The sequence below is a fragment of the Hyperoodon ampullatus genome (genome assembly GCF_949752795.1).
Source record: "Hyperoodon ampullatus genome assembly, chromosome: 14".
NCBI classification, from domain to species: Eukaryota; Metazoa; Chordata; class Mammalia; order Artiodactyla; family Ziphiidae; genus Hyperoodon; species Hyperoodon ampullatus.
This window is the reverse complement of record NC_136927.1, coordinates 38481343-38505511: the sequence shown is the minus strand read 5'-3', so window position 1 is coordinate 38505511 and position 24169 is coordinate 38481343. Positions and strand designations below refer to the sequence as shown.

The 24169-nt window shown below is 38.3% G+C and overlaps 1 pseudogene across 1 annotated transcript; it reads right to left on the bottom strand.

Annotated features, from left to right (window-relative positions):
• Positions 1 to 5917: 5917 nt before the first annotated feature.
• On the bottom strand, positions 5918 to 23857 carry LOC307063046 (transmembrane protein 180-like; annotated as a pseudogene). Its single transcript has 5 exons — positions 23708 to 23857; positions 22025 to 22734; positions 15568 to 15651; positions 12190 to 12312; positions 5918 to 5945 (listed from the first exon to the last, which is right to left on the bottom strand). The product of its transcript is annotated as a transmembrane protein 180-like (transcript).
• Between the last annotated feature and the right edge of the window lie 312 nt (positions 23858 to 24169).

The following is a 24169-nucleotide window of genomic DNA, read 5'->3' as shown; positions in this document are numbered from 1 at the left end:
GGCCCACGTACCGCAAAAAAAAAAAAAAAAAAAAGGTCAAAAACATATAAAATTAATAAAGTTGCTTCCTGATGGGATTGGTGAAATATGTTTACAGTCATTAGTATAAAAATAGACAAATCCTGTCAAAGAAGTTGCTGCCAAAATCGGTATCAATGAGAACTCTTGCAGAGAAAGAGGAACCCAGGATGGAAAAGGCCAAAGAGACCTAAATATGGTTTCTATGACCATACAGTCTCCTTTGAATTAGGGTCCGGGAAACCTGAGTCCACATAAGCTGCTGCTGCCTCAAGAAGAAATTTCTCCTTTCTAGGATCAGCCTAATGAGCCCCTTGTAAGAACAATGATGGCATAACATGTAGGGCAGCCTTCCTATGTGCCTTGCCCTGTTGGACACTCTTCTGTCATTGCTACTGATTTTCACAATAACCCTGAAGAAGACACTAAGCCTTAGCCAGGTTAATTAAATCACCCAGCATTCCACAGCTAGTAAGTATGGAGCTGAGATTTTTACCTAGATCTAAACTAAAAATCTCTACAAGAAAAAAATGGTATTTATAATATAAATTTATCAGAAGGAAAAAAACCCTCATTTTCAAAGGAGAAGTCATATGCTCTCTGCAGAAATAAATTCAGAAACTCTCAAGGAAAGGCAATTGTCTACAACAAATATCAAGAACAAGAAGAGCTTGACAGATCACATTGCTGACGTCAAAATGTAAGGATTTAACTCCTGATATACCTGTTTTTCTTTGCAGGAGGTTGGGAGCTATTGTTAATGTTACCAACTATAAAGACTAAATGGAAAAAAGTAAGATCATAATATTTCTCCAAAAAAAAACCCCCTAATGTTGATTATCTCCTTCTTTGGACATAATCTTGTCCTCAGGCGGTCCCTTTGCAATGAAACATTATGACCCTTATTTACAGAGGAAGAGAAGTGAGCTATAGGGAAGAAATCAACACATCACTGATAATTCTGTGGCAAAACATAGGGTCTATATTATTGTGGTCCTATGAAATTCCAGATAGAATTTCCTACACAAAATTTCACATCACAGCTCCATTTCTGACACTATTAATAAACTGACTTAGTTTCAGGCAGGATATTTCGGGCCAAATATTCTTTTTTTTTTTTTTTTTTTTTTTTGCCGTACGCGGGCCTCTCACTGTTGTGGCCTCTCCCGTTGCGGAGCACAGGCTCCAGACGCACAGGCTCAGCGGCCATGGCTCACGGGTCTCCTAGCCGCTCTGCGGCATGTGGGATCTTCCCGGACCGGGGCACGAACCCGTATCCCCTGCATCGGCAGGCGGCCTCTCAACCACTGCGCCACCAGGGAAGCCCCCCAAATATTCTTAATAATTTAGAATGCTACAAGTGCTCGTGTTCATCATAGTTGGCAAATGGACTTATTATAAGAATCTTGAATCAGGGATTAACTGATTATCCCGATATTCATTCTAGCAACCCCAATGAATGTATATGCTTATATGTACACAGTTCATATACACAGCTGTAAGATTTTTTATTTGTTTTTAATCCTTCGTTCCCAAATAGACAGCAATGGAGAAGGGGAAAGTCATGTCTCACCAAAGTACAAAATTTGAGCCTCTGAATATGTGGTACTCTAACTGCTGACTATCTCTAGCTCTCCTAGTGATCCTATACTAGGACACATGAGCTCCTCAGAGGAGAGGCTTTTTTTTTTTCCTTTTCAAGCCTCTATGCTTCATCAGTCACCTCATAAAGCAAGAATATGTAAAACATTAATAAAGAAATTCACAATAAGCATTTCATAACTACAGCAGAATCAACAGTATGATATAGAATGGATACTTTGAAAGACCAAAATTCACCAGCACCAAGTATAATACATAAGACTAGCTCGTTTCTAGTCTAGGTAACTTAATCTTTTACACTGAATAAAACCACTGATGTCATCCTAATATGAAACAGAAGTCATTAAAAAAAGCAGGAGAGATGCTTGCCTAAGGATTTCCAGGCTGTTGTTATAGTAAATCTCTACGGAAAGTACTTGTTTTCAAAACACAGTTTTAAAATTGATTTTAATGATTAACTACATGTAGTTAAATACCAAGATTGTTTTCATTATTTAAAAGACAAAGGTCTGAGGTTATTTTTTGTCAATTATTCACCCTGAAGCAACTCACTTTGGATCTGCTTCTTCGCTGGAGTTAAAGACAGTATTGTTTACTCTGTTACTAAGAGAAAAGTCATTTCCTAAACTTTCGTTGCAAGTATAATTTGGAAACCATCTATTGTGAGGCTTCCAGACAAAAGACAAGAAAAAGGAAAGCTGCATATACAGTATTTAACAACACATTTATATATATATCAGATTGATCTAGAAGACTATTTTGTGTGTGTGTGTGATGGATTTTATTTAGGTTTCCTGCAAAGTCTTTACAGATGACACTGTAATTCAACAAATAAATTGGCAGACTTTGACCATTGGGAAAGTGTATCTTTCTACTGCAGAATGTGCAGCAAGCAGCAGGGATTTGGCCAGGGCTAAAAGACAGTACTACCACGTCAGTGCAGCGCCAAGCCACCGAGGGTCAAGTCTGTGCTCCTCCTACACTATGTGCTCATCACAACCCTGGACTTGGCTCATTGCCCTGGACTTTGCCGTCTGCCTCAACCACTAGCGCCACGTGAGCTCCCAAAGGCAAAAAGGCAACATGTCTTACGACTGTTTTACCTCAGCTCCCAGCACAGTGCTCACACCCAGTAGGTACTCAACAAATGTTTGCTGATAAAAGCATGCAAGAATGCTTAATTGACCAAATGGACAGAGTAGCCCTTTATCTATAATATACTAGAATTTCATCGTCATTGTTTGTTTTGTGTGAAAAGTATGGACTTTGTTGCATTTTTTGGATAGAAGCTACATGTATAAACTAATTAGGTAATCAATTTCTAATATTACGACATGAAATGCCTTATCCTCTATAATTAGAAGCGATTACACGTTGGTTTTCTTGCCCAAGTACCTCTGTTATGAATCTCCATTAGCAATAAGTTTAACAATCACATTTACAGGCTGCCGAATAGATCTATTACACTTAGAAAAATAATCTACCCTGCAGAACAAACATTTCTCTAACTATATCAAGGAACCACAGACCATCTTTCAAAAATCACAGGGGGGAGAATAATACCCCTGAACCATACAGTTCTGTATATTGTAATAGTAAAATATTAATCAGATATTAGAAAACTCACAAGTATGAAATTTATTTCAAATAGACATTTTTGCTAAATTTGTCATACTGCTGACTCTCAAAGCACTCTCTGATCATCAAACCATATCCTTCTAAGTATACAGTTAGCCTCTGGACTTCAGTCAGACACTTTCAGATTGGCATTAGCTATGTGAGGCCACAAGATGCCAAACATTAAATTATCAAAGATAAATGATACTTGAGTGCCCTGAATAAGTTTATGACTCTAAAAATGCTTAACAGCAGCACGAGATGGTACAGCCAACGTGTCTGGCTGTCAACATATCTATGCCTGAGTCAACAAGAATTAGTCTCCAGAGCCTCTTATTTCCAAGGAAGTAAATCTCCAGGTTCTCCACATCAGCTGCACACTAGAATAAGCTAGGGAACTTTAAAAAATACTGATGCCTGGATCTCACCCGAGAGATTCTGATTTAACTGGCCGAGGGTGTGGCCTGAATATCAGGACTTTTTCAAGCTCCAAGTGATTCCAATGTGCAACATGGTTGAGAACCATTACTTTAGAGCTTCTGTTTCTCAAAGAAAATTTGCAGGGGCACAAGCTAAGCACACCGTTCCTTCCTTCATTGATCTCACATCTACCAGCAAATGAACTTCGAGTCAGTTCTACTCCAGAGTCTCTTCCTCTCCCCCTTCTGTCACCATGGTTTTCTTCTACAACATCGCTTGAGGCATTTAACGCTACTTGGATTTAGAGCAACTTCCCTAATGCAGGTGAAAAACGTTCACTTTGTGGATGGAGAAGCTAAGACTGAGAAAGAGTTTCTTAAAGTTCTACAGAAAAATGTGTTCCAGAACAGTCCACATTCACTTCTCTCACACATTCAACTCACTTTTCAACACACAGTTACCCAATTGTCAGTCATGCCTCCAAATCCAAGTATCACTAAATTCTAATGATTCTAATGCCCTAATCTCTCTTGTGTCAATCTCCTCTTGACCTTCCATGTTACAGTGCTTTAGCTCAGGCCCCCACCAGCGCTTCTCATATAAAACCAACTCTGGTCTTCAAACTGTTCTTTCTCTGTGATTTGGCTAACCTCCCTTCAAACCATTCTCTACACTGCAGGGTGATGTATTCCAAGTTGAGTATGATATGATTACCCCTTGGTTTAACAACAATAATATTCCATTCCTTTCAGGATCAAATCCATACTTCTCAAACTCTGCTAAACCATGCACAGCTCCTCCAAGCATGTCACATGATCTCATGCCTCTCTGTACTTGCACAGACTCCTACTGCATTTTCACAATTCACCTGAGAGATCATTTCTTTGCTACCGAGTCTGAATTATATGCTCAGACAGTATATACTTCCATAGCATCCCACACTTACATCAATAACACCTAACACATAGCACTATGATTTTCACTATAATTGACTGTGAGCTTACTCAGAGTTGGGACAGCATCTCTTGTCTCTTTGTTCTCTGGACTCAGCACAGGAGCTGGTATATAGTTAAGTGTTCAGTAAATATTTGTTGAATGAATGCCCCATCATTTCACATGTCCATGCTTTGCGATACTGTTCCTCTTCCCCAGGTACCTCCAATCTTCATTCATAGTATTAATGCCTCCACTGAAATGACTAAAGCATCTTTTCCTGTGTACAGCCTTCCTGCACTTGGTTTCTGAGGCAGTGTCTATCATGCCCACCTTTTAGCCTCTGTTACATGTTGCATATACTTCTAGTCATAGCATCTACCATTCTGTGCTGCGATTACCTGTCCTAATGTCTGTCACCCTTACTAGACTGTAGGCTCCTTACTGGCAGCAAACTATTTTATCTATCTTTGTATTCTGAGCACTTTTTCTACAGTAGGTGACTAGTAACTAGGCTTTAATTCCATCCCCCGCCCCCAAACCTTGTTTTATACCACTGCCAGAATACTCTAAAACAAAATTCAGGTTATGTCTTTCCCAAGTTTAAAAATCTTCAGTAGGGGGTGGAGTCAAGATGGCAGAGTGGGAGGACACGGAGTTCAGGTCTCCCCACAACTAGGGCACCTACCAGATGCTGGTAGGGGACCTCGATACCCAAAGGGATGGGAGGAACCCCCAAGTGACCAGGTAGGATGTCGGGGGACTGAGGGTGTGGAGAAGTGGAGGCCAGATGGCACTGCCGCCCCTGAGGGGTGGCTGGGGGAGGGGAGGGGTTCCCACGCCTGGAGGGACACTCGGGGGTTTGGAGGGTCGGCGGGGGGATGGGGCTAGGGTTTCCCCGGCCCAATCAGGCCCCGGGAAGCCTGCTGGGGTACCAGGCCGGGTCCTCTGCCCTCCGGGGCTCCCTTTGGCCGCGTGGATCCTGAGGGTGTGCAAGGGAGGTGGGAGGAAGGGGAGGGGAGGGGAATGAAGAAGAGGAGAGCCGAACTGGGAGGGGCCCTCGGGACCAGGGAGGGAATGCAGCTTGCAATTCCCCTGCACACACAGGCCCCAGGAAGCCTGCTGGGCTCCCGGGCCTGGTCCTCCAGCTTCTGGGGTCCCCTCTGGCCACATGGGTCCTAGGGGTGTAGGGGTAGGGGGAAGAAGAGGAGAGGCAGACAGGGAGGGACTCTCCGGGATCAGAGGATCATGAGGAATGCACCTAGGGTTTCCCCTGCCCACTTGGCTCTGGTGAGCCTGCTGGGGCCCCAGGCCTGGTCTTGCACCCTCAGAGGTCCCATCCAGTCACGTGGGTCCTAGGGGCGTGGCGGGGGGCAAGAAGAGTAGAGGCGAACAGGGAGGGACCCTCTGGGATCAGAGGATTGGGGGGAAGCGTGGCGTTTCCCCCACCCACTTGGGTCCAGGGAGCCTGCTGAGGTCCTGGGCCTGATCATCCACACTCTAAGGCCAGAGGTACTCCAGGGCCCCTCTGGCCGTGCTGAGCCTAGACCCCACCTCTGCCTAAACCCCGCCCCTGCCTAAGCCCCGCCCCTGCCTAAGCCCCGCCCCCCACAGCCAAGGCCTCTGCCAGCCTTTTTTTTCCTTTTTTGCTATTGTGGTTCTGTTTTACCTTCCAGTTGTTGTTTCATCTATATTTTTATTTTTTCTAACATATCTGTTAGTTTTCTAATCTTATTTTATTTTTTACCTTTTGTTCTTGCTTTGCTCCTTTTTTTTCTTTTCTTTTCTTTCTTTTTGGCCACCCCACGTGGCTTGTGAGATCTTGGTTCATGGGCCAGGGGTCAGGCCTGAGCTCCTGTGGTGGGAGCTCCAAGTCCAAACAACTGGACTAATGGAGAACCTCAGACCCCAGGGAATATTAATCAGAGTGAGGTCTCCCAGATGTCCTCATCTCAGCACCAGGACCCAGCTCTACCCAACAGCCTACAAACTCCAGTGCTGGAAGCCTCAGGCCAAACAACCACTAAGACAGGAACACAGTCCCACGCATAAAAAAAAAAAAGAAAAGAGATGACAAAAAAATACGTTACAGATGAAGGAGCAAGGTAAAAACCTACACGACCAAATAAATGAAGAGGAAATAGGCAACCTACCTTAAAAAGAATTCAGAGTGGGGCTTCCCTGGTGGTGCAGTGGTTAAGAATCCACCTGCCAATGCAGGGGACACGGGTTCGAGCCTGGGTCCGGGAAGATGCCACATGCTACAGAGCAACTAAGCCCGTGCACCACAACTACTAAGCCTGTGCTCTAGAGCCCATGATCCACAACTACTGAGCCCATGTGCCACAACTACTGAAGCCCATGTGCCTAGAGCCCATGCTCTGTGACAAGAGAAGCCACCGCAATGAGAAGCCTGCGCACTGCAATGAAATAGTAGCCCCCACTTGCTGCAACTAGAGAAAGCCCGTGCACAGCAACAAAGATCCAACATAGCCAAAAATAAATAAATAAACAAACAAATAAATAAATAATTAAAAATTTTTTTCAGAGTAATGATAGTAAAGATGATCCAAAATCTTGGAAATAGAATGGAGGCACAGATCAAGAAGATACAAGAAATGTTTAACAAAGACCTAGAAGAACTAAAGAACAAACAGAGATGAACAACACAATAACTGAAGTGAAAAACACACTAGAAGGAATCAATAGCAGAATAACTGAGGCAGAAGAACGAATAAGTGAACTGGAAGACAGAATCGTGGAAAAAGAATAAATCCTAACCCTAATCCTAAAAATCTTCCAACAAACAAAACGTCCAGGACCAGATGGCTTCACGGGGGAATTCTATCAAACGTTTAGAGAAGAGCTAACATCTATCTTCCCAAACTCTTCCAAAAAGTTGCAGAGGGAGTAACACTCCCAAATTCATTCTACGAGGGCACCATCACCCTGATACCAAAACCAGACAAAGATACTACAAAAAAAGAAAATTACAGACCAATATCACTGATGAACATAGACGCAAAAATCCTCAACCATATACTAGCAAACAGAATCCAACAACACATTAAAAGGATCATACACCATGATCAAGTGGGATTTGTCCCAGGAATGCAAAGATACTTCAATATATGCAAATCAATCAATGTGATACACCATATTAACAAATTAAGGAATAAAAACTATATGATCATCTCAATACATGCAGAAAAAGATTTTGACAAAATTCAACACCGATTTATGATAAAAACTCTCCAGAAAATGGGCAAAAAGGGGACCTACCTCAATATAATAAAGGCCATATATGACAAATCCACAGCAAACATCATTCTCAATGGTGAAAAACTGAAAGCATTTCCACTAAGATCAGGAACAAGACAAGGATGTCCACTGTCACCACTCTTATTCAACATAGTTTTGGAAGTCCTAGCCACAGCAATCAGAGAAGAAAGAGAAATAAAAGTAATACGGATTGGAAAAGAAGAAGTAAAACTGTCACTGTTTGCAGATGACCTGATGCTATACATAGAAAATCCTAAAGATGCCACCAGAAAACTACTAGAACTAATCAAGGAATTTGGTAAGGTTGCAGGATACAAAATTAATGCACAGAAATCTCTTGCATTCCTATACACTAATAACAAAAGATCAGAAAGAGAAATTAAAGAAACAATCCCATTTACCATTGCAATATAAAGAATAAAATACCAAGGAATAAACTTACCTAAGGAGGCAAAAGACCTGTACTCAGAAAACTATAAAACACTGATGAAAGAAGTCAAAGATGACATAAACAGACAGAGAAATATACCATGTTCTTGGATTGGAAGAATCATTGTGAAAATGACTATACTACACAAAGCAATCTACAGATTCAATGCAATCCCTATCAAATTACCAATGGCATTCTTCACAGAATTAGAACAAAAAATTTTACAATTTGTATGGAAACACAAAAGACCCCGAATAGTCAAAGGAATCTTGAGAAAGAAAAATGGAGCTGGAGGAATCAGGCTCCCAGACTTCAGACTATACTACAAAGCTACAGTAATCAAGACAGTATGGTACTGGCACAAAAACAGAAATCTAGATCAATGGTACAGGATAGAAAGCCCAGAGATAAACCCACGCACATATGGTCACCTAATTTATGACAGAGGAGGCAAGAATATACAATGCAGAAAAGAAAGCCTCTTGAATAAGTGGTGCTGGGAAAACTGGACAGCTACATGTAGAAGAATGAAATTAGAACACTCCCTAACACCATACACAAAAATAAACTCAAAATGGATTAAAGACCTAAATGTAAGGCCAAACACTATAATACTCTTAGAGGAAAGCATAGGAAAAACATTCTTTGACATAAACCACAGCAAGATCTTTTTTGACCCACCTCCTAGAGTAATGAAAAAGAAAACAAAAATAAACAAATGGGACCTAAATAAAAGCTTTTGCACAGCAAAGGAAACCATAAGCAAGATGAAAAAACAATCCTCAGAATGGGAGAAAATATTTGCAAACAAAGCAACAGACAAAGGATTAATCTCCAGAATATACAAACAGCTCATGCAGCTCAATATCAAAAAACAAACATTCATGAAACTTACTGTGATAATCATTTCATGTGGTATGTAAGTCAAATCATATGCTCTGCACCTTAAACTTATACAGCGCTGTATGTCAATTATATTGTAATAAAACTGGAAGAGAGGGACTTCCCTCATAGTCCAGTGGCTAAGACTCTGCACTCCCAATGCAGGGGGCCCAGGTTAGATCCCTGGTCAGGGAACTAGATCTCACATGCCACAACTAAGAGTTTATATGATGCAACTAAGAGCCCACATGTCACAACTAAAAGATCCCACGTGCCGCAACGAAGATCCTGCATGCTCAATGAAGACCCGGTGCCACCAAATAAATAAATACTAAAAAAAAAAACTGGAAGAGAATAAATACATTGTGATTTTGGCAAAAGAATAGACAATTAGATCAATGGAGCACAATGGAGAGGCCAGAAATAGTCCCACATAAATACAGTCAACTGATCTTTGACCAAGGAGCAAAGGCAATAAAATGTCTTTTCAACAAATGATGTTAGAACAACTAGACATCTACATGCCAAAAAATGAATCTAGAAACAGACCTCGTACCCTTTACAAAAATTAACTCAGAATGGATCACAGAACTAAATGTAAAATGCAAAACTATAAAATTCCTAGAAGATAGACTAGGAGAAAATCTAGGTGTCAGTGACTTTTTAGATATAACATGAAAGGCACAATACATGAAAGAAATCATTGATAAGCTAGACTACATTAAAATTAAAAACTTCTGCTCTGCCAAAGACACTGTCAAGAGAATGACAAATCACCAACTGGGAGAAAATATTTGCAAAAAGTATATCTAACAAAGGACTGATATCCAAAATACACAAAGAAATCTTAAAACTCAAGAATAAGAAAACTAAGGACCTGATTTAAATATGGGCAAAAGACCTGAAGAGACACCTCACTAAAGACATACAGACGGCACATAAGCATATGAAAAGATGTTCCAGATCATATGCCATCAGGGAATTCCAAATTAAAACAAGATACCACTATACACCTATTGGAATGGCCAAAATCCAGAACAATGACAACACCAAATGCTGATGACGATGTGGAGATACAAGAACTCCCATTTCTTTTCCAGTGAGATTTCAAAATGGTATAGTCACTTTGGAAGACAGGTTGGCAGTTTCTTAGAAAAGGAAACATACTTTTATAATATGATCCAGCAATTGTGTTCCTTGGCCTTTACCCAAAGGAGTTGAAAACTTATGTTCACACAAAAACCTGCACATGATGTTTATAGCAGCTTTATTCATAATTGTCAAAACTTGGAAGCAACCAAGATGTCCTTTAGTAGGTGAATGAATAAACAAACTGCAGCATATCCAGACAATGGAATATTATTCAGTGCTAAAAAGAAATGAGCTATCAAGCCATGAAAAGAAAAGGAGGGATCTTAAATGCATATTACTAAGTGAAAGAAGCCAATCTGAAAAGGTATGATTTCCAACTACGTGACATTCTGGAAAAGGCAAAACTATGGAGACAGTAAAAAAATCAGTAGTTGTCAGGGTTGGTGGGAAGGAGGGATGGATAGGCAGAGCACAGAGGATTTTTAGGGCAGTGAAGACACACGTCATTATACATTTGTCAAAACCCACAGAATGTGTAACACCAAGCACGAACCCTAGTGTAAACCATGGACTTGGGTGATAAGGATTATAATCATGGATTATAACATTTGTACCACGCTGGTACGGGATGCTGATAGTGGAGGAAGCAGTTCGTGTGGGAAGGCAGAGAATTTACAGGAACTCTGTGTACTTTCTGCCCAGTGTTGTTGTGACCCTACGACTGCTTTAAAAAATAATGTCAAATAAACAAATGAATAAATCCTCCACTGCCTCACCATCACCATTTACCTCATAGTGAAACCAAGGTAACAAAGGAGGGCTTCAAGGATCTACGGGATTTGGTCTCCCCCCTGCTCACTCTGCTCCAGTCATGCTGGCAGCCTCCTCGGCAGACCTAGTGCCAGGCATGCTGCACTCATTGCTTCTGCACTCATTGTGCTTTCTGCCGGGAATACTCTTCCCAAAGAGCACCCTGGTTCCCTCCCACTTTCCTTCAGGTCTTTGTTCAAATGTCATCTCCTTGGCGGTGAGGCCTTCCCATCACCTTATTTAAAAATGCAGCTTTCCCCAAGCCTTCCTGTTCTTCTTTTATTTTTCTCCAGAGGACTTCTCACCAACTAACATACTATGTATTTTACTTAGCTAATTTCTTGTCTGCCTGCCTCCCTCCCACTAGAATGTAAGCTGTGTGAGGGCAGAGGCTTCTGTGGTTTTATTCCCTGTTGTTCATTGCCTTATCACTGAGCCTAGGATGTGGTAGGCTCTCAACAACGTTTGTTGAGTGAATAAATGAATACCTTAGTGAGAGTTCTCTCATGTTTCTGGATATCTGCCATGCTGTATTCTCTGCCTGGAATGACATTCTTCTGTGTTCAGAAGAGAAAAATCCCACTCAGCCTCCAAATTCAGCTCAAGAAACCCTTCTTTTGCAAAGGGCTCCCTGACTTTAGGGAGACAGAGGCAGGAACCTCTTCCCTGCATTACCAAAGTGTCCATTATCACCAAAGGCTGGTGGGACCTTACACAGTGCTTCACAATCTGTGGGGCTTTAGAGTCTCCTTATTCATCTTGTATGCCCAGAACCTTTGAACCTAGCAGATAATAGCACACCCTCAGAAACATTTGTGGAATGAAATAATAAATGAGTGAATGACTTAGAAAAGCAATCAGTATGTAGCTTAGTGTGAATTACATAGACATTTGTAGCATACATAATTTAAAGAATACCCTTAAAGATATTCCTATTGAAGTTCCTTTGACATGAATACTTTTTATTGTAGTTTACTCAAGATCTATAAATTAATGACTAATAATGCCCAAAGTCTAAGATACTGCCTAGTAATCAATGTAAGAGGCTGAGTTTGCTTTCATATTTCTATTACATTATTTCAAAGCGTTTTTTTTTTCTCTACCTTTTGTTTGGGTTTCCATATCCATACTGGTTTAGCCTAGAGAGTATCATCACGGGAGCTAAAGACTGAGCAGGTTTGGTAAATAAAGCATTGATGCCAAAGACCATTGAGGAAAGGGGTGACCTGGAACAGAAAAAAGTAGCATGTGTCTACATCACACACAAATTACATGTGTGTATATATGTACATGTATATACATATATATGTATACAAGTATCAAGGACCTTTTGGCTATTAAGTCCTCCTTGAGCCTAAATAGACAATAATAGAAATAGTTTAAAAAATGCTAACCATCATCTGATAATGCAGGGTTGCCACAAACACGCATCGAGCAAGTCTATTGGAGCCATTTTTCCAATGGAATTTGCTCACTTTGTGTCTCTGTGTCACATTTTGGTAATTCTTGCAATATATCAAATGTTATCATCATTATTACAGTAAGTCCCCTACATATAAACGAGTTCTGTTCCAAGAGCACGTTCGTAAGTCTAATTTGTTCGTAAGTCCAACAAAGTTAGCCTAGGCACCCAACTAACACAATCGGCTATATACTGCTGCCTTTACGCTTGCTTCTGGACGTCCTGGGCTTGAAATAAAGATACTGTACTACTGTACTCTATAGAGTACTGTTCAGTAAAGTACACAAAAGCACAACCACTTGTAGCGGATGTACGCACATGACAACGTATGCCAGACACGTGAACTAACTTATGTGATTGGACATGCAAATGCACGTTCACATCTTTGAAAGTTCACAACTTGAAGGTTCATTTGTAGGGGACTTACTGTATATTTGTTACGGTGATCTGTGATCAGTGATCTTTGATGTTACTATTGTAGTTGTTTGGACATTTCATTTTTTAGCAATAAAGTATTTTTAAATTAATGTATGTACATTTTTTAGACATAATGCTATTGCACACTTGATATACTACACTATTGTATGAACATAACTTTTATATGCACTGGAAAACCAAGAAATCTGTGACTTGCTTTATTGCAATATTTGCTTTATTGCAGTGGTCTGGAACTGAACACACAATATCTCCAGTACCAATATGTATTATTTCATTTAAGCTCCGCAACAACCCCATGAGGAAGATATTATCACTCCTATTTTAGGGATGGGAGGACAGACTAACTTGTCCATAGTCCACAGCTAGCAACTAGTAGAACTGGAATTCATACTTAAGTCTTTCTGCCCAAATTTTATAAAGGATTACTTTAATATGTTCTCTGTAAGAATCCTGCCATATCATTTTTTGATAATTTAGTTATATCACATAAAATAAATCAAGTGCATTGACTGAGTAATCTGAAATTTTGTCATATTTCAACTAATGATGGAAACCTTGAAACTAAGGAAGAAGAGAAGAAAAAGGGGAGGTGAAGAAAGGGAAGAAAAAAAGAAAAGGAAAGGAAAGAAGGGAAAAGATGAGGCCAGAGAATTGGAAGAAGATTGCTTTGATGGTAAGAGCTTGAGATTCATTCCCAGTTCTTCAATCTGCTGGTTACATTACCTTGGGAAAGTTAACCCCTCAAGAGTTTTAGTTTCCTGAAAATGGGGATAATTATGATTTCATGATAATATAATAATACAACTGCTGTCTGTATCCTCCACTAGACTGTCGGTGCCATAAAGGTAAGGGTTACATCTGCTTTGGCTCCCTGCATTAAGTTCTTATCCGACATGATCAGGACGACAGTTGACTGAAGCCAAAAATCATTTTCAGAAAACAAGACATTGACCATTCTATTTCAACTTAACTATACTCATTCACCAATCTTTTCTTTAAGTACAGGTCCACTGATGAAAGTGCTCTGCCATCTTTCTGGCATGTATAGTATCCATAGGATATGATCTATGGTTTCTACTATCAGTTATAGAGAGAACCTAAAGTCGTTCACAAGGCAATCTAAGAACAGAATACCTTTAGATTTTTATGATTTTTCCCCAAAACATTTACAGTTCTCATCATATCAGATTTGATAGTAATTTTTTTACACTTAATCTTTATCAAGTCTTTCTAAAGCATTCAACTTAGTTTTCATAGAAATAACTTTCATTTCATACTTATATTTCCTAAGTTTATAAAATATAAGTGTAATTAAGTGTTGTAATTATAATAACAATTGCATCTGATGTTAACCAATTTGAAACAAGAAGTACTGACTCTTGGTAAGGACATAACTTATGGGAGCAGAAAAGCACATGTGTCTTCAAGAGTAGCCATTCAGTCAGAAGCATACAGCATGTGCATAAGAGAGTATGTTTTAGAAAGGATCTGTTACAAGACCTGCTGTATTGTATCCCCAGCATTGACCACAGTGCCTGACATATAGGAGGCAACAATAAATATTTGTTGAGTCAATAATTCTCCCACACATGGCTGGTGTGTGACTTGAATGAGCAAAAGCCATACAGTGCTTACACACATTGGCATTTGATAAATGTCAGTGCCCTTCCCTTTCCAACTGTTTGAGGCATTTTATTCATTTGTACCCAGTCTCATTCAAAAAGAATTTGAGGGTTATAAGATGTTTACTGACGTTTCTTCTTGTTAACTTATTCATTTTTTTAAAAAGTGATTTGAGCCGGTCATTTTTCTAGGCACTAGGGACACGGTCCTGAACCTTAAGGAGCTCACCACCTTGCTCATCACTCCAAATATGACTTAGCAACAAACCCTGAAACAGGAAAGAAATTATATAAGGAAGAAATCACCAAGCTGGATTGGCAAAGCTTCCTTCAATTTAAGTTGCATTAAAAAAAAAAAAAGCCATGCAGTTTCTACAAAGCTAATAAAGACTATGCCAGTCTTAAAATAATGCAGTCCTCTCTAATCCATAAAATAGGGCACATATCACAAAATATTTGCCCATCAAGTGAATTTTATAGCTGATCTAAAGCATTTATAATAACCATACCAAGGAACAAAACCTCTCATCATCAGCTTACACTTTTTCAAGTAAAAGAGGATAAGATGGACTTTGATTTTCAATTTTAATTCTTGTGATGTCACAGGGCGAAGGTCATTTTGCCTGATCATCCAGTGTAATAATGCATATTGCAATATTATAACATAAAGTTATCTGAGGTTTCACTTTGGTTTCTGAGATTTAACCTTGTTGTAGCATTGGCTGTGTGAAGCTGAGGTATAAAAAATTATGTCCTTTCAAAAGCAGAGAAAACTTGCCCAGGGTGAACAATTATGAATATCCTATTATGTTCTGCTCTCTGATTCCCAATGATGCCTCTTATGATCATCTTTCAGTTATGTGATTTGTAATGGCAATGTAACTGAGATATGGAGACTCTGATAGGTCCTGCCTCCATGTGATATTTTTATAGCTAATATTTGAAAAAATATTACTTACTGCCAATTGAACTTCAGTAAATCTGCATTGACCATGTCAGCTAGTGGCAGATTAAATGAGCAAAAAGAAGCTTGCACAATCACCCTAGAAACAATTTTAAATACACAAATGAAAATTCCATAACTAGGAGGCACAGATTTGTTTAAAAACCAAACATCAAATAAAAGTAGACATTCGGTTTGCAAAAAGGAAAAATGAAATAATATACTATAAAAGTAAACATATATTAGGCACACACTTCTATTCTCCCAAAATATATCTATGAATATATAATTCTCTTTTAAAAATAAAATAACTACATTTAAAAAAATTTACTATGCTTTTTCCTCATTCCCAGATGACTGCTCATTAAATTTGCTTAAATTACGGATAGGTTCTAAAGAACAAAACATGCCATGAAATTCATCAGACATTTTTTCTCTTTATTTTTCCTTTTTTCCCCTTTTATTTCCTATAGTTGATTTGCCTTAATTAAAATGAACTTTCTAGCTTAATGAGCATGGTAATAATGACATGGTGTTTTTTTGGTTTATATTTAAACAGCATAAATATTTTGTAAACTGCACAATAGAACAGAAGAAATGAGAATCCATTATCTCTCATTCACATAAACATATAATTTTAAAAATTATCTTTGATAACAGAAGGCAAGTATAGCAGATATTTTAAATTTTTTTTAGTTTAAATTTATAATCTACTACTTATGTTTGCTAATTCTTTACCATAAACTAAGGGAAGGTAGATTATCTTCTTACATTTCTTTTGCACAATCTTTATCCCATGCAAAATAAAAATGAGCTAAGTAAAATATTATATATAAGTAGTAAGTATTTAATAATATAAATTCCAATATATTTTAACTGGAGAAGCATTTAGAAATCTTCTAGTTCAACATCACATCCAATACAGAAATCTCTTGATGTCAAGATAGGAAAGTTAAGAACTATAAAAGGACATATAACATTTTAGTTATGATAGAAGAATAAAAATGGAGGGATGGTTTAAGTAAAAAAAAAAAAAGCAAACAAAATTTTTTATTCTAAAAATCTCTATCAAGATGTCCTTTTAAATGATATAGCCAAGGCCACTATTGTAGATTTATAGAATAGCTATCTATGTGGGGTTCTAATATCTTGACGTTTCACAGAGATTCAATCCTTTGGGTTAATTAGTATACTCTCCGTTACCAATGTATTCAAAATGCAAGTAAGTCTTCATGAAAATTTTCTCAAATTGTTCCAGTAGGGACCTGTGGCTAACAATATTTTCATAATTCTACTAGATTCATGTTGAGAGCTCAATCACATTTTTTACTGCATTTCTTGCTACCAATGAAAAAGTTCATTGTTCTAGACCAAAAAGTTAGTGCTAAATATACATATGTACATTAACAAAGATTAGAAGATCCTCTTTGTTTTCAGTTTTAAGAATTATATCATTTAGCCCTGAACTGTTTTCACTAACCAAATGTGCGTACATTACAATTAGAGGAGAATTTTTAATGATGTAAGTATAATACCAATATTCTTTAATAAAAATAAGGGGTTTTCCCCCTGACTGATTTTTTTGGTTTAATTCTGTACTTGCAAGGAACAAGAGCACTTTTTTTTTTTTAATATTAAAACAATGGCTCAGTGACTGATGGGATCCAAGGCATTTCTTAGAGTTCTATAAGGTAAAGTATGTAAAACACCCCAGCAAGTCCCCTTATATTCCTATATTTAATAATAATATTGTAAATTTATACAGTTCCACATATTGAAATGAAGCTTCTTGTTTTCAATCTCTAATACATAAATACTATACAAAATATAAGAAAGTAATAATGTAAGAAATATGTGGCAAAGTGGAGAAAGATTTTGAAATCAGATGTCCCTAGGTTTGAATTCCAGCTTTGCCACTTTTATCAGCTGTTCATTCATACACAAGTTTCTTTACCTAAGAGGCATTTCCTCCCACTAGCACTCCCTCTCCCTCTCTGTCTCTGTCTCTCTCATCATATAAAGTACTTAATAATTGTTCCTTACTACTTTTCTGTCCAATGTGAAAAGATATGAGCCAGGGACTTCCCTGGCGGCACAGTGATTAAGAATCCGCCTGTCAATGCAGGGGACATGGGTTCGATTCCCTGGTCTGGGAAGATTCCACATGCCACGGAGCAACTAAGCCCGTGTGCCACAACTACTGAGCTAGCGCTCTAGAGCCCGCAAGTCACAACTGCTAAGCCCGTGCACCACAACTACTGAAGCCCGCGTGCCTAGAGCCGGTGCTCCGCAACAAGAGAAGCAACTGCATTGAGAAGCCCGTGCACCGCAACGAAGAGTAGCCCCCGCTCGAGGCAGCTAGAGAAAGCCCGCGTGCAGCAACAAAGACCCAATGCAACCAAAAATAAATAAGTAAAATTAAATTAAAAACCATTATCTTAAAAAAAAAGATACGAGGGCTTCCCTGGTGGCGCAGTGGTTGAGAGTCCGCCTGCCGATGCAGGGGACACGGGTTCGTGCCCCGGTCCGGGAAGATCCCACATGCCGCGGAGCTGCTGGGCCCGTGAGCCATGGCCGCTGAGCCTGTGCGTCCGGAGCCTGTGCTCCTCAACGGGAGAGGCCACAACAGTGAGAGGCCCGTGTACCGCAAAAAAAAAAAACACAAATAAATATGAGCCAATGATGAGTAATATAACGACAAAAAAAGAGACTACTTTTTCTTTTACTAAAGCAAAGCCTTCTACAAACTGAGGGTTTTGGCTCTCCATTCATGTGTTTATTGAGTAGAAGCTTGTGAAAAATGTGTCCCAGAACAAGTGTTGGCAAACAAATGCCAAAGCCTAAATCAAAACAGAGATAAAGGCAATGCTGTGTTTACAGTGAAAGTTTAATAAATATTTGCTGCACTGAGATTTAATAATACAAGCTAACATTTCTAGAGTGTTTATTTTGTGCCAGCAACCATTTAAAGTACTTTGTATGTCTTCATTCATTTAATCCTCAGAATAATTCCAATCCGTAGGTACCACTTTTATTCTCATTTTACAGAGAAGGAAACTGAGACACAGAGAGCTTCAGTAACTTACCCAGGGTCAGACAGCTAATAAGTGGGGAGGCAGACTTCTCCCTGGCAGACTCCATGCCCCTATAACCCATTTACTGTTCTGCCTCTTGGAGGGTCATGGGATGTGGAAGACTCACAGACCGATTAAAACAGTTATTAGAGAGAAAAAGCACTTGCTCATTCTTTTCTCCTTTCATTTATTCAATTCCTCAAAAAGAAAGCCACTGGGAAGACAGCCTGAGAAAATGAAAATACAGTGCTTAGCCTTCGTTACCAAAACCAATAGGTAGAATGTTAAAGTGACTTAGCTACATAAATAACAACAAATTCCAACAAGCTGTCATTTTTTTACCCCCAAAATTTATACGTGTCACTTCTTTAGAAATTAAGAATAAAATTTAAGGCAACTTTGGATTTCCACTTTATAATGATTTTTTTATTGAGATCAACAGAAATTCATATGTTAGTGTGAAGCCTTGAGAAAAAGGATTGTTGAAATCTTTTGGCCATACTTCTCTTGAAATTTAATAGCCAAGAGAGACTGGGAGAAAATATTGCTGAACATATATCCAACAAAGCACCTTTACTGAGAATACATAATATATTGAATATATAAAGTATTCTTACAATTCAACAATATACAATTCAATTAAAAAATAATTAAAGATTTAAACAAATAATTCACCAAAAAGATATATGGGTGGCAAGTAAGTACATTAAAAGATGCTCAACATCATTAGCAGTCATTAGGAAAATGCAAATCAAAACCACAATAAGATACTGCTACACACCTACTAGTATAGCCAAAACTAAAAAGCCTGATATAATATTGATGAGAATGTGGAGGAACTGGAAAACTTATACATGATTGGGAGGAAAGTAAAATGGTGCAACCACTTTGGAAAACAGCTTGTCAGTGTCTTTAAAAGTTAAACATTTACCTACCGTGCAGTTCAGCCATTCTACTCCTAGGGGTTTACCCAAGAGAAAGGAAAGCATATGTCCATATAAAGATTGAAATGTATACACTGATGTGTATAAAATTGATGACTAATAAGAACCTGCTGTATAAAAAAATAAATAAAAATTAAATAAAAATTTATCTAAAAAAAAAAGACACAAATTTTCACAGCAGCTTTATTTGTAATAGCCAAAAACTGGAAACCACCAAATGCCCATTAAAAAGTGAATAGGTAAACAAACTGTGGTATATCCACACAATGGAATATTATTTGGCAATAAAAAGGAATGAAATCTTGATACCACAGCAACATGACTGAAGACTCCAGACCAAAAAATGGTACGTATTGTATTATTCCATTTATATAAAAATCTAGAAAATGCAAACTAAGGAAGAATTTGAGGGAGGGATTACAAGGACAATTTGGAGAGTGATGAGTATGTCTACTATTTTGATCGTGGTGATGGTTTCATGGTACATACATAGGTCAAAATGTACCAAGTCGTACAGTTTAAATATATGTAGTTTCTTGAGAGTCAATCATACCTCAATAAAACCGTAACCAAAAAACTACGTTATTTCAACTCATTTTTTGTTTTTTTGAGATTATGAAATGTTCTAAAATTGACTGTGGTGGGAGTTCCCTTGTGGCCTAGTAATTAGGATTCCAGGCTTTCACTGCTTTGGCCCAGATTCAATCCCTGTTCGGGGAACTGAGATTCTGCAAGCCATGTGGCACGGCCAAAAAATTTAAAAATAAACAAAAATAAAATTGACTGTGGTGATGGTTGCACATATCTGCGAATATACTAAAAACCACTGAATTGTATACTTTAAATGGGTGAATTAATTGCATGGTATGTGAATTACATCGCAATTAAACTGCTTAAAAACATCTATCTATTGGGAATTCCCTGGTGGTCCAGTGGTTAGGACTCTGTGCTTCCACTCCAGGGGGCACGGGTTCGATCCCTGGTCAGGGAACTAAGATGCCACATGCCACTGGGTGTGGCCAAAAAAATAAAAATATCTATCTTTTTTTTTTTAATTTATGTAAGAGTTTAACAAACTTTTTTTTACCTGGAGGAGATACTATAGGCAAGTACATGATTAAAAGTGGGAATGTATATATAGCCTAGAATGTGACAATAACAAGTAGAAACAAGAACTCAAACAGCTCCCCATTCTGAGTCAGCAAACAGCTTGAAAAACCTCAAACTGCCATGAAGGGGGAGCATCATTTTACTGTGTACACATAGTACCTGGGACTATACTGATAAGCCAAAAATGCTACTCTATTTGGTAAACTCTGCTAAACAGACCACATAAACACAGTACAATTTAGAGAGAGAATCTTAAAGTGCACGACTCTAAAGGCCTCTGAGCCTCCCTTTTCTCATTTGGCAGGATGGGTCTTTCAAAGGTAGTTGTCAGGATTACACGAGATAATGTATACAATGTACTTGGCATAGTCCATTGCACATGGTAAACTCTCAGAAAATGTGAGTTATCAGTATTATGGTATATACAGTAACCAAACTATGATATAGGCCTTGAGCTAATGGCAGAAAGGCAAATTCTATCCCTCATACTTTGCTTAAGGAAGTGTGGCAACACTTAGAACATTTCAGAACTACTTCTACCCCAAATGGTTTAAATCTTTTGGAAAGTTAGTAAACAATAAAAACTTGCCTATTTAGAATAACTTATTCTCTGAAGAGTATAGATAACAGATTTTAATTGTGAAAACAGGAAAAACCCATATCATAGGCTACGTTAAGTCATATCTTTAGAGGATATATTTAGGTTAAGGGAAGCAATTTTATTCATCAACTCTCCAAATCGTGTAATAAACAACAGGCTGGTATATTTTTTGGAGGATACACCCTCTGCAATAATGGTCATGGCCATGGAATTTTACTAATGCTCTGGAATTCTAGGACTCCAGTCTTTTAGCCAAGTGTTTTTGAAACCTGGCTTCAGGAATCCATGATCAAGTAACTATTCTTCCTTGTAACAGTCACAGGAATCTTAAATGTCAGGATAAAGAAAAATGAGGTGCTCACAGGAAGCCATGTATTTTCCTCCGTAGTTGTGCAGAGGTTTAAATGAGGAAGCTCAGAAGAACAAAACTGAAAAGCTAAATGTTTAAAATATTACATTGCTCAGCTTTCTTGGGTTCTCCTTCCTTTTTTCCTTGCATCTCTTGTTTCCATTATATTTCTACAGAATCTTGTATAATTTCTGGGACTCTGAATCTTTGGGTCTCTTAATAAATGTGAATCATTTTTTCCAACTACTGATATAATCAGGTTTTTAATTCCTCAGCCAGGTAAGAGTTACATCTTTAATCCCTGTAGGATGATACATGAAGAATCATCACATACCTGTGGGCAGATGAAGCCTGCCCCATACATGATGCTCCTTATGGAAGGAGGAAGAACATACTTAGGAATGAGATTATCAACAAAGATCATCATGAAGTTACTGAAGAAGGTTAAATGGAAGACTTGGAAGAAATTCATAGTCAGAAAAAGGCAAAAGTTTTTCTGGATCAAGATTTGTCGCATCAATGAGATGACGGAGGTCCAGGGGAGATCCTATTCAGTTTCTGAGAAAGGGTTTTCCTCAGGGCTTATTTTAGGTTCTTTTAAGGTGACTCACGTGGCGCATGCCAATGTAAAGGCTGGCAGTAGCAAGAATAGCATGACAACAGTGATGGCCTGAAAACTGAGCAAAATTTCCATGTTATCAGAGATGAGACCACAGAAAAGGATACTGGTAGATCCTACCAGTGATGCCACTTGGTTGATTTTAATAAGCTGAAGCCGACTAGTGAAATTAGTGAAAATAATTTAAATAATTAGCCGACTAGTGAAATATCTAGTGAAAATTTCTGCAAACAGTACACACTGGGCTTGCTGAACAAAGGTAAGCGTGCTATTAAAAGCACATAATGATACCACCAGGTGAAGCCTACTAAGCCAGTCACCTTCATGATAGTACTTCCAAGGGAGCCAAGGAAGCAGGAAGGCTATTGCATATAAAGGGCCACCACACAAAACAGAACTATGATGATTGGAACAGCAGTCAGCCTAACAGTTGTTGTGAAAATACCCAGTCAGGTCGTTAAGAGCATTCCAAATCATTAAAATCATCTAGGAGAAAAAAAAAAAAAACCACAGGATTATTTTAGTATAGTTTATACTGATGAAAATGACCCCTGAATTTTTAATTAATGTGAAGTAACCAAAGTTGAGCTAAAAAAAAGCTCATTGCTTCCAGTATCTGTAGGGGGTGTACATACTGAAATATTAATAATAATAATAACAGCTAATACTACCTCTCAAAAACAGTGTACATTCACTTTGTGTTTAGGCAAACAAGTTTTTACATGAATTATTTCATTAAATCCTTAAAACAACCCTATGAAGCAGGTAATATTATTATCCCTGCTTTACAAGGAAACTGAGGGCCAGATATGTTAAGCAACTTGCCAGGTTAATAAATGACAGAGCCACGGTTTGAGCCAAGGCAGATGACCCCCGAGTCTGTGCTTTCAATCATTATGCTACAGTGTCTCCCCACAAGGCACAAGGCCATGCCTCTGCAGAGTGATGGCCTGTTTACAGACCATGGCACAGTTTTACATAATTTCATTAGGAAAGGTTAAAATATTAGTGTTTGCCATCTCAAAATGGCAAAAACACTTATTAGATCAAGAATGTTGTTGTTGGTAATAAACAAGTAACATTATAAACCATACGGGTTTTTAAGACCATGAACTCTATCCATCCTGACCATCTAATTGGTAATGAGTTACAATGAAATTTGTGAATACCATGGGTCATTTCAAAACATAGAATATCTTAATAATTCTAATTTTTCCACATAAGGGAATTTTCCAGATAACCAAAAGCTTACCCTTTAAACTCTAAAGCTGTTGTGTTTTGACAACCTTTCAAAAGTCTCTTTGCCCTTAAACAGAGGATCTTGGACATGGATAACCTCTTCTTGATAACTCTTTCAGCTCATGAGGAATCAGCTCTTTGGAAAATCACAGCAAGGCACAACTATGAGGAAGGAGAAACTCTGTCCTAAGGCGAAAGGACAACAAGGGCTCCATCTCACCTGCACTTGGTAAAAGGTCACTTCTGAAATCTTGTACAGGTGTAAAAACGCCTTTACACAGTAGAAATTGCAGATAGAATTTAGCATTTCAGTCCCTAATGTTATCCTAGAAAATGCCCAAGCAATGGTTTTGATATTTAAAAATGCCATTTTCCACACAGAGGAATTCTTCTTCCTTTAGTTTAAGAAAAAAAAGAAATGGTTAAAATTCACTGCTTGCATACACGAACTGATGAGTGGCAAAATTCCACTGGACACTAGTTAATTTAAGTTAAATAAAAGTCCAAAACCACTAGCTGTGAATATGGAACGAGATTTAATACTTTACTTTCTTATCCACTCACTCAACAATTTGTGAGATGTTGCCAGGAACCCTAATTTGCATAGTGTGGCTTTACTTGAATATATTTTTAATATCTCTTCTAACTTATAAAAGTGAAATATATTCAAGAGTTTAGACAT